The sequence below is a fragment of the Pongo pygmaeus genome, chromosome 11 (genome assembly GCF_028885625.2).
Source record: "Pongo pygmaeus isolate AG05252 chromosome 11, NHGRI_mPonPyg2-v2.0_pri, whole genome shotgun sequence".
NCBI lineage: Eukaryota > Metazoa > Chordata > Mammalia > Primates > Hominidae > Pongo > Pongo pygmaeus.
The window spans coordinates 17,888,841-17,900,857 of NC_072384.2; positions in this window are offsets into that span (position 1 = coordinate 17,888,841).

A 12,017-nucleotide genomic window follows, 5' to 3' on the forward strand; every position below is an offset into this window, starting at 1 on the left:
TGAAAATATATTTCCATGAAAAGTTAAGACTAAGTCATTTTCTGAGTTCTGGAGGGTTAGTGAAAATAAGAAACTATTTAAAAATTGTTTCTTTTCAATTGACAAAAGCAAAGTCTATTAAATTGTAGGTTAAGAAGGAAGAGAAGGAGCTTCCTCACATATCTAGAAATGAAAGAATACCAAAGCAACATCAGCAATATTCCAAAAAATAACCACAACAAAATTGCCGCATTCAATCCTAAGTAATAATTCCTGTTCTCTGGATCCAGTCAAGAGAAAACTTTTAGGGAGCCTCTGCTCTGAGCTTAGAGGCCTAGAAGTCATGACTCCATCTGATAGATGATCTGAAGGTGGCCTAAGTGAGGTCCGCTCAGGAGCGTGTCCCCGCGAGGTGATTCACTGTAGCATCCTCAGCTCAGAGCCCCTGCACGTCCTCCTGAGCCTCCGAGGCTGCCCCTTGTGGAAGGCACAGCCGCTCGCCAGCGGCTTACAGCAGAGTCCCAGGTGCACATCAGAGTAAATACAAAACTACTGGTAGTTGACTGTTGGTTAATTTATTACAGCAACCAATAAAACAAAACCGCAGGAAAGTAAGATTCTCTACTGGGAAATAACTACTTCATAAGCATTTTGATCAGTGTCTCACTAAAGGTAAAGCATACAATGGACGGCGACGAGGGCACTGGCAAAGCTTCAGGGCCTTCCTACAAAGTGTGCAGTGTCTGAAATATTTATACTAATGACAGTTTACTGATACAAACTTAACCTAGGGAGGCTCAGCATCTCTTCAGATGCTGATTAAAGAATAACAAACATAATTACTTCTGGCCTCTCTTGCTCTTGTTTCATAGGGTGAAAGTACAAATCTTTGTGAATTTCCAGGAGCCCTCCGGGAAGTTTCAAAGAATGTTTTAGTTCAAGATAAAAAGTTTTCTTTTACTCTTTCCATATTTAGGATCTGATCTCTGGGAGGAAAAATCAAAAGAGTTGTCAGAGAAGATTTAGGCACTTGACTCAGAGTGTATCATGGATGCTCAAGAAATAATTCTTGCTTACTCTTTTAGTAATGCAAAAAAATGTAAAAGTAAACAGAAGGTGACATGAGTTTAAAGAATCATCTCTTTCACAAGTGAGTTTTTGTATTGTTTTGTTTAAATACTCAAGGACTGAATAAAGTCAGCATAAGGCACAGAAATTTTTCTGGCAAGACACACACTATTGCTGTCAGGCAGACCACAAGGAAGGTAAAGAATAGCCTTCGTGCTGCAGGTCGGCGGTCCCCAGCCTTTTTGGCACCAGGAACTGGTTTCATGGAAGACATTTTTTCCACGGACCGGGGTGGGGGGATGGTTTCTGGATGATTCAAGCACATTACATTTATTGTACACTTTATTTCTATTATTATTCCATTGTAATATATAATGAAATAATTATACAACTCACCGTAATATAGAATCAGTGGAGGCCTAAGCTTGTTTTCCTGCAACTAGATGGTCCCATCTGGGGGTGATGGGACACAGTGACAGATCATCAGGCATTAGATTCTCATAAGGAGCATACAACCTAGATCCCTTGCATGAGCAGTTCACAATAGGGTTCACACTCCTGTGAGGATCTAATGCCGCCGTGACAGAAGGCAGAGCTCAGGCAGTACTGTGAGTGATGGGGAGTGGCTGTAACCACCGCTTACCTCCTGCTCTGTGGCCCGGTTCCTAACAGGCCATGGACTGTTGCTGGACCATAGCCCGGGGACTGGGGACCCCTGCTGTAGATGAAGGCAGTGACCAGTAAGCCAAGGCGGCAAGCCCATCAAAAGTGAGGAAGCTTTGCTAAGATCTAAGATACTTCATGTCTCTTTTCAGACTCAGGTATTATAAACCAAGGCAAATAACATTCACTTCTTTGGACCTTCACTCACTGTGTTCATTCATATCCTGGAACAAAACTACTTTTTATTGCGTGACAAAACAGAATTTTATTTCTTTGTCACTATTGCTTCGTGTATCAACCACCTATATGAAAGATAACTTTCATCCAAAGTAACCAACTTCTATTTCACAGAAAAAGCTGAGGAGGTGGCAGAAAATTGAGAGCTGCCCTACGCGAGCATTTCTGCAGGTGAGCAGATTGCAGGAGGGCACAGCCACTTGCTTCCAGATCCATACGGGCCTCTTACTCCTTCAAGTATTCAACACGAATACGTCTGTCAACACAACTCAAAGATCCAGCCTTTCTGCAGAATATAAAAATAAGAAGCAAAAGTGGATAAGCTAAAAGTAGGCTTAGCGATCCGTGTTTTAGTGTTATATCTTACTTCGTTTATCTAGGTATCTGATGATTATCTATTAATTAACTCCATTCAGGATCAGGTTCTGATTTATCTGAAGATTCCATGTTCTAAGTTATCTAAAGATCTTGGAAATTTATTTAATTGGATAAATTATACTACAAAATATAGGTTGAGGTAACAGATGTGTCTAAATAGTGATTCAATTTAGAGTAATACCAATATTCAGTTTTCATAACAGTGACATTGTATTAGACTAATGTTATCTTTTTGATAAACTATTTAAGAAGACCAGATTATTCTCTTCATGAGAGATTCGACCAAATACACAACTGAATTATACTTAACACTGTAAATCAAAGACAAGACCTATCTGTTTTTTAAAAACCAAAATAATATAAGCTAATTTGACTTGCCACAGATTTACCTTAGTTACAGGAACTTGGATTTATAAAATGTATTTAAGGTAGCAGTTTCTGTATGAAGGATATTTTAAAAAGCCTAACACATTGAAAGCACTAGAAGCTAGAAATATGAGATATATAAGATGTATAAGTGCCTTTTTTCCTATAAACTAGTAAGAACAGAGCTCCTTTGATTTGAGACATAACTAATTTATTAATTTATTTCACACTCACATATCGAGGAATCAAGGCTTTTCTCAGTTATAGACTTGCAGACACGTGGATCACAGATCACAGAAATACGGAGAGATTTTGGCTTTGGCCCTGCAACTTCAGCCACAGGCCAGAAGTAAGCAACACACCATCTTACCAATCCCAAGTCTCAAAGAGCTGTGCTTTGCAGCGGGCAGTAAATTTCTAACTGACTGGAGCTCAAAATAAACAAACAAGAAAGGACCAACAAACCGGATTTCCTGTTGTCTCTCACTCGAAAGGAACTAGATCTATGTCATCCATCTACAGACATGACTAAATGGTCAGGCCAAAAACCAAATTCTCAATCATTGTTGTCAAGAATAGGGAATAACTTATAATCAGGAATAAACCAGAAATAAAACCACAGACACAAATTCAGTAAAGATTAGAAAAATAAAACTAGAGAAACAGAGAGTGAGTAAAATTAAAGTTCTGTGGCTGCTTGGAAGTCACCCTGGGAGGTGAGGGAGGACAGAGCTTAGGCTCTGGTGGCATCTGAAGTGCCCTTTGGCAGCTGTGCAGCTCATCTGGCTCTGGCTGGTGAATCTACTGTGTATCTCATAGGACCAATACAACTGCTAGAGGGTAGCATTTCCAAAAAGGTAGAATTATGACTCCCCTATAAATATAGAATGAATACATGTCAAATATTTTGATTAACTAGTAATTAACAAGAGAGCCCGTTCAAATATTTATGTTCTCTGTTGGATAAAATCCATTTGCATTGCCATGAACACCTTTTGCATTACCACGGACAGAAAATGTCTGTATCACCCTCAGCCCTCCACAAGTTAGTTTCCGTCTCTACAGTGTTGCCCATTCGCCCAACTAAACAGTCAAAGTTGCGCACCCCCATAGAATCAGACAATTCCTGGAAGGTCCACTAGACAACAGCCGAAATTCCATGGAAAGGATCCCTGCTATCTTTTTTCTCCATTACAAGGTCTTTTTCCTGGGACGAGGATGTTAGAAGTGCATCAGTCACCGAGCAGAGGCCAGTAACTAGGAGTGGCAGCTGCTTAACAATTTTTTTTCATACACGTAGGTGCCATGGCTCTGGAGTGTTGTCCAGAGTGGGCTGAATCCCTGGCTCCTCCGAGTTGACCTCTTTCTTCCTGGGGAAAGAGACTAAAAGTGTTAGTGACAGTGGGGTCAGAGATGGGTGGTAGTGGAGGGGGACATTGTCTGAGGACACAGGCTTGCGGCTTCCTGTAGGAATGTACACTTGGTTTTTCTATTTCCCCAGTTTTTCTGTGAAGTTGCCTGGAATGTTCACAAATAAAATTTTATCTTGGGCCGGGCACGGTGGCTCATGCCTGTAATCCCAGCACTTTGGGAGGCCGAGGCGGGCAGATCACTAGGTGGGGAGATCGAGACCATCCTGGCTAATACGGTGAAACCCCGTCTCTACTAAAAATACAAAAAAAAACTAGCTGAGCGTGGTGGTGGGCGCCTGTAGTTCCAGCTACTCAGGAGGCTGAGGCAGGAGAATGGCTTGAACCCAGGAGGCAGAGCTTGCAGTGAGCCGAGATCGCGCCACTGCACTCCCAAAAAAAAAAAAAAAAAATTAATCTTGAATGTGTTGGAGGAGTTGGCACAGAATTAAATACTATAATGATTTTCAAAAAAATGAATATGCTTTTTTTCCTTCTTGCAGAAATGATTTTAAAAGTTCTCAACAACCAAAACAGCACAGGCAGCGACAATCAAGCTCCAGCACTGACCAATGAGAATCGATGTGAGCTGTGAGTACACTCACTCAAGTCCACTAGTCTATTTCCTTCCTGTAAATTTCAGCTTGCTCCTTCCAGGAAAACCAGAAAATGCCCCAGCTGAGGACAGCCTTGGTAAATATCTCCTCTATGTTCTTTGAGGTCTATTTATCTATATTTTACTGTATATTTTAAAATATGGATTAACACTTACCTGCTAGTTTGCAGTTAAAATGAAGTATGGTGAATATCAGTTAACGGCATGTCTGAAAACCCTCTCTTCAGACTGATCATCTTCTATGCGCTGTGTGACTCTCTTATCCCCTATTGTCTACTCTTGCCCTGTTTCCAGTTTTAACTATTACAAATGTCACATCTGTAACTTATTTTCTGTTTACGTCTTTATTTATTTCCTCAGGATAAATTTTCCAAAATGGAATTGCTGGAACAAAGGGCATACATTTAAAAAATGTAACCATTTTATTTTAGAACACTTTTACATCTGTAGGAAAATTATGAAGATGGTATGGGAGCAGTCCCAAATAACCTGCATCCAGTTTCTTCTCTTATTTACATCTTTTATTAGTAGGATTCATTTGTTACAATTAATGAGCCTATACTGATACGTTATTTATTTATTTGACACCAGGTCTTGCTCTGTTGCCCAGGCTGGAGGGCAGTGGTGCGATCTTGGCTCACTGCAATCTCTGCCTCCTCTGCTCAAGTGGTTCTCCCACCTCAGCCTCCTGAGTAGCTGGGACTACAGGCCTGTGTCACCATGCCTGGCTAACTTTTATATTTTTTATAGACATGGGGTTTCACCATATTGTCCAGGCTGGTCTCGAACTCCTGGGCCCAAGCAATCTGCCTGCCTTGGCCTCTCAAAGTGCTGGGATTACAGGCGTGAGCCACTGCACTGGGCCCTGATACATTATCATTTACTGAAATCCATACTTTATTCAGATTTCCTTAGTTTTTCTTTAATGCTCGTTTTCTGTCCCAGGACCCCATCCAGGATCCCACACGATGCGTAGTCATCACTTTTCCTTAGCTTCTCTGGGCTGTGATAGTTTCTCAGACTTTCCTTGCTTTTGATGACTTTGATAGTGTTGAAGGGTCAGGTCATTTTACAGAATGTTCCTCAAGTGGGATTTGTTTGGTGTTTTTTCTCATGGTTAGGTTGGGGTTTTGTGTTTTGGGATTGAAGACCACTGAGGCAAAGTGACATTTTCTTCCCTCCTATCAAGGGTGCACAGTGTCAACATGGCTCTTTGCTGTTGGTGTTGACCTTGGTCACCTGGTTGAGACAGTGTCTAGTTTTTCCCTCTCTACCCCTTTCCACCCTGTGCTCTCCAGAAGGAAGTCACTACGCACACCCACACTTATGGGGTGGGAACTTAACGTTCCATCTTCTTGAGGCAGAGGTATTACGCAAACTTTTTGGAATGTGTCGCGTGATGTTTCTCTGTTATCTCTCATTTATTTATGTATTCAATTGTTCATTTATATCAGAATGGACCCAGGGTTATTGATCTTATAGTCTGGGTTATAATTGAATGCTTTTTTTTTTTTTTTGCTTAAATTGTTCCAGCTTTCACAATGGGAGCTCTTTCAATTGACTCTTTCGTCCCTTGCCAGGCCCCCATCATTGTGGGATATATATATTTTCTTACTTTCTGGCACTATAACATGCTCCAGGAAACATATTTCTTGCCTCAGTTCTAGATAGAGCCATTTCTCCAAGGAGCCCAGAGTACATCTTTTTAAAGGTTTTTGATACACGTTGCCAAATTATCCACCAAAAAGCTTACAGAAAGTGAACAGCAATGTGTGAGTGCTTATTTCTCATTACACTGCAATGATCTAAAAATAATATTTTGTCACTCCTTTGATTTGATTCCTTTAATAGTGACTCTCTTTAATTTTTTAAAGTTTATTAGTGATTTGTAATTTGGTAAATTGTCTTTTCAGGTTCTTAACCCATCTTTCTCTCAGAGTGTTCACTTGTATCTTAACATTTTCATAAGAACTCCATATCTAGAATGTATATTAACCTGTGATTATCACATAAAATACAAATATTTGTCCTAGTATCTTATTTGCCTTTTGAAATTACAGACTTTCATTCTACTATAAAGGCACATGCACACATATGTTTATTGCACAACTATTCACAATAGCAAAGCCTTGGAACCAACCCAAATGCTCATCAATGATAGACTAGATAAAGAAAATATGGCACATATACACGATGGAATACTATGCAGCCATAAAAAAGGATGAGTTCCTGTCCTTTGCCAGGACATGGATGAAGCTGGAAGCCATCATTCTCAGGAAACTAACACAGGAATAGAAAACCAAACACCGCATGTTCTCACTCATAAATGGGAGTTGAACAGCGAGAACACACGGACACTTGGAGGGGAACATCACACACTGGGGCCTGTCAGGGGGTGGGAGGCAAGGAGAGGGATAGTATTTGGACAAATACCTCATGCATGTGGGGCTTAAAACCTAGATGGCGGGTTGATAGGTGCAGCAAACCACTATGGCAGATGTATATCCATGTAACAAACCTGCACATTCTGCACATGTATCCAGAACTTAAAATAAAATAAAAAAAAATTATACATTTTTACAATTTAAAAACAATAAAAGGCTTTTAATTGGGACATTTAAAACATATACAAAAGAGGATAACGTAATGAAGAACCTCATGTACATATTCCCCAAGTTCAATAATCATAAACATTTTGTCATCTTTATTTGAGCTACCTCTTCTCTCACATTATTTTTTTTAAACTGGAGTCTTTTCAAGTAAATCCCAGACAGTATGCCACTTTGCTTGTAAATACCACAGTATGTATCTTTAATTAACTAGAGCATTTTAAAAACAAGACTACCACACATTATCACACCTATCAACATTAAATTAGTTTCTTAATATCATCTAGTACACATTTAGTGTTCAAATTCTCAAAAAGGTCTTTCAGAGTTATTTTGTCTCAATCAAGATCCAAACAAGACCCATACATTGTTTGGTATATCTTAAATATCCTTTGTTCTTTTTGCTTTATTCTTTATTATTTGTAGATGCCACTGGTTCACTGGAGAAACTGGTTCATTGGATCTGTAGAATGGCCCTTATCCTGGATTTTGCTGATTGCAGCCTAGAGGGCTTTTAACACTTATTCTGCTGTCCCTCATATTTCCTATAAATTGGTGATTAGATCCAGAGACTTGATTAGATTTAGGTTCACTTTTTAAGGCAAGAACACTTCATAGGTGGCGCTGTCACTTTCTAATGGGTCCCATCAGTGAGACTCATCATATTTGTTCTACTTTTAGTGATGATAAGATTGATTAGTAGGTTCAAGTGGGGGTCCACCTGTCCCCCCATTGCAAGCTTCTTCATCAAATTTACCTAATTGGCTGGGTGTGGTGGTGCACGCCTGTAGTCCCAGCTACTTGGGAGGTTGAGGTAGGAGGATCCCTTGAGCCCAGGAGTCCTGGGTGAGCCTGGGCAACATAGTGGGACCCTGTCTCTTAAAAAAATTTTTACCTTATCAACTCTTTGTCCCCTCTAAAATATAATTTTGAAGAGGAGGACAGAATGAATGCTTGATTTTTGTCCCTTCACCAATTTTTAGAGTAATGTGTTAATGTCCTAACAAATTCCAGTGATGACCAGAGTTTTAGAAATGTTATTATAACCCACAGAGTTTTATATATTTGTTATGCTTCATTCCATTTCAATCACTTGACTTTTTGGTGCTCAATGATCCCATCTTAGGGCAGTGGGAGCCCTTTCAAATTGAATCGTGTGTGTGTATGTGTGTGTGTGTGTGTAGTATGTGTATGTCTGTGTGTGTGTACATATATATATGCATTCAAAAATGTATATGGAAATGCAAAAGGCCAAGCCGAGCCACATTTTAAAAGAATAAGGTGGGAGAATTGAATCACCACACATCAAGACCTATTTTAAAGCTATGATAATTAAGCAGCATGATTGACTCAAAATATAGGCTTCTGATACAGATCCACACATTAATAGACCTTTGGTTTATGATCTTGTAAATTACAAGCTTCTCAATAAATTGACAATTAGAAATCCATGGGAAAAAACCTGGAATCCCAACTCACGTCATAATCTATTCTAGATGTATTAAAGGCTTTAACATGGAAGGTAAAGCTAAAGATTTTAGGGAAAAGGCAGAATATCTTTGATATCTTTTAGTATCTTTGATATTCTTTTTTTTAACTGTCTTTTAATAGTGAAATATTTCTTAAACAAGAAAGATAAAAGGTATTATTAACTCTAGAGGGGGAAAATAAGATAAACTGAGGTATTTTTAAAGTAGTATTGAGAGACCTGAGAACAGTGCCATCTGCACACTCTGTTTTCAGTTCGTGACTGGGCAAGTAAACGCATTGAAAACTCAACTTTTAGAAACTTTTGTGTCAATTTGACAATGTATTTTCCTTCCCTTCCTGCCTGCCTGCCTCCCTGCCTCAATGTATCTTATGTCTGCTTAATCTACGATTAAAAAAATGGGGTTTAGCCTGGGGCAGTGGCTCATGGCTGTAATCCCAGCACTTTGGGAGGCGGAGGCAGGCGCATCACTTGAGGCCAGGAGTTCGAGACCAGCCTGGCCAACATGGTGAAACCCCGTCTCCACTAAAAATACAAAAATTAACCGGGCATGGTGGTGCCGCGCCTGTAGTCCCAGCTACTCGGGAGGCTGAGGCAGGAGAATCACTTGAACCCGGGAGGCAGAGGTTGCAGTGAGTTGAGATTGTGCCACCTGGACGACAGAGTGACTCTGGAAAAAAAAAAAAAAAAAAAAAAAAAAAGCGGGGGAGGGTGGGTTTAGATTGCGAATGCCATTAAAATTTTTCAACAGCTTAATGTTTGAGCATTTCAGTGTGCCATTGATTGAAATAAAACAGACAAACCAAAACTGGTCCATCGTCACAGATAATTTAAGACATACTGAAATAGACAACATGAAATTCAAGAAATCGAGAAATTGAGAAATGCTACTAATGAAAAAACAACATAGATGTGAAAATTGCAACACATTAACTTCAAGAGAATAGAAGAATCAGTTCAAATAAATCAAGAAAATGGGCAAAAACAGCGAACAAATACTTTACATAAGGACTTCCAATACCCTATCAGTGCTATCTTCCGGGAAATGAGCAGAAAGCCACAGGAAGCTGCAGCGTCAGCCGATCAGCAAGGGTTAAAGACGTCTCGCAATTCTGAAAGTAAGCAAGTAGGCTGACCACGCTGTCTCTAGAACGCGCTGATTGGAGAGTGAGCCACTCAAGACCTCTAAAAACCACTCAAGGCCCGGGCAGCATCCACCCACGCTAAACCTTTGCGCGCCCCTAGCAGCAATGCACGCCTAGTCCTGAGCAGCAATGCACGCCTAGTCCTGAGCAGCAATGCACGCCTAGTCCTGAGCACCAATAAGGATGCTTACGCAGGACCCGGATGGCTAGGCGGGGACCTTCGTAGCGGCGCCACTGGCGGTGGCTGCACAGTAAGAACAAGCAAACGCCCCCCACCGGCAGGGTGGACGGGAAATGGAGTGCGTTGGCGCTGCGGAGGAGTCACTGCGGTGAGGATGGCCCGGACACAGCTTCGGGCGGCCCGGACATAGCTTCGGGTACCCGCAGGCGCAGCTAGCCGGTGGGGCGCACCTGGGTCCCCTACGGCTTCCGCGGGATATCTGCGGGGCGACTCCCTCCAGATTCAGTAAACGTCCTGCTGGGGGAGCCCTTCCCATGCAAAAGGCCAGCCCCTGCCTCCCATGTCGTAGAGTAGAGGCAGGGTCCCTGAAAGAGTCTTGGGGTGGGAGGAGTCCTGTGAGGTCACCGAATGAGGCAGGGTCTGGCCTGGGTCCCAGGCCCAGGGGTCCCGAGGCCCTGGGGCAGCTGGGTAGCCCTGTTGGCCGCCCTGTGCAGGGACTCTCTATCTATGCAGGTCTGGTCGGAGCTGGAGGCAGCGGGTTCTGCTGCTGCGAACATTCCCAAGGGCTGGTTGGGGAGGGGCTGCACAACCCTGGACCCCGCGGGAGTACAGGACCCGGAAAGGCAGGGAGTCGTATCATGTGCCAAGAGCATCCAGGGGTCCCGGCTGCTGGCTTGGCTGCCCTGGTCATCGCTGCGGTTATTTGCCGTTGCTACCGCAGAGCAAGCGGCCCCGGTTCTTGAACCACACCTGCACTTGATGCTCCTCCAAGTTGAGTCTGACAGCCAGGGCCCCCGCTCCTCGTGGACCTGCTCTTCTCAGAGCCTGTCTCCAGCTCCGGCTGCTGTCCCTTACTGTATACTGCGCTTCCTGCCACTGCCTCCTGGGAGAGCGTGGGATGGTGGGGGTTAACTAGGTCCTGGCATCCTCACTCCTGTCTCTGCACACAAGGCTCTGCCCACAAGCCATGGGATTTAAATTGCACTCTCCATGCTGTGCTCATCGAGGCCCACCCTGCTTTTACTGGGACCCTCCCTGCAGTCCCCACTCCCTCCTCCCCACGAGTCTTGCAGTCATCGGTTAATCCCTTCATTATTGACCAGCTGCTGCAGGCAGGCCCTGTGTCGTCGTGTATCACTTTAACGTGACCTCATTAGTCTTTGATTTCTCCTTCACTTTCTGGTACAATAAGAGACTTATATCCAGTCTCCTTTTGTACATTTTTTGCCCTAGACTTAGAATCAGCTAATTTCATTGGTAAATGTTATCTAGAGAGTTCAGCCGTGGAAGTGTGCTCCTTGTTACTGGGTTTTCATTGCTTCTGGGTCTTTTCAGTGGACAGAACTAGAAAATATGAATTTTTTAAAGAGTAAAACATAATGTGAGTTCATACTGCAATTTCCAATTCACTTTTAAGGTTAGAAGATTTTTACTTAAACTTCCTTGATTTTATACTATGTCATTTTTATGCTGAAAATTATGGTTCCTAATGATGGAAACATAGTAATTTAATAAAAATGTCAATACTAATATATGGCTACTGAATGCCGTTTATGATTTCTTTCCTTTTTTCTTTTCCTTTTTTTATTGTCCGTAGCATATCTCTCACTTGGGATGTATAGTCAAAATGCTGTGTTTTAAAGCCACTTTAAGTAATTGTATTCTTTATGTGGTTACGCCACACACTTTATATGCAGGAAGGCTCATTCATTTCAGTTTACTTTAATTTTTAAAAATCACATAAAACATTTATCGTCCTCCCAAACTCTCTATCCAGTTACAGTCACAGAAATCTTGCTTCTGTAACTTCCCGTTCACCCTGTTTCTTTTTCCTCCCAATAGATAACCATTAAAACAGTTTGGTTTTGGGTTTATCT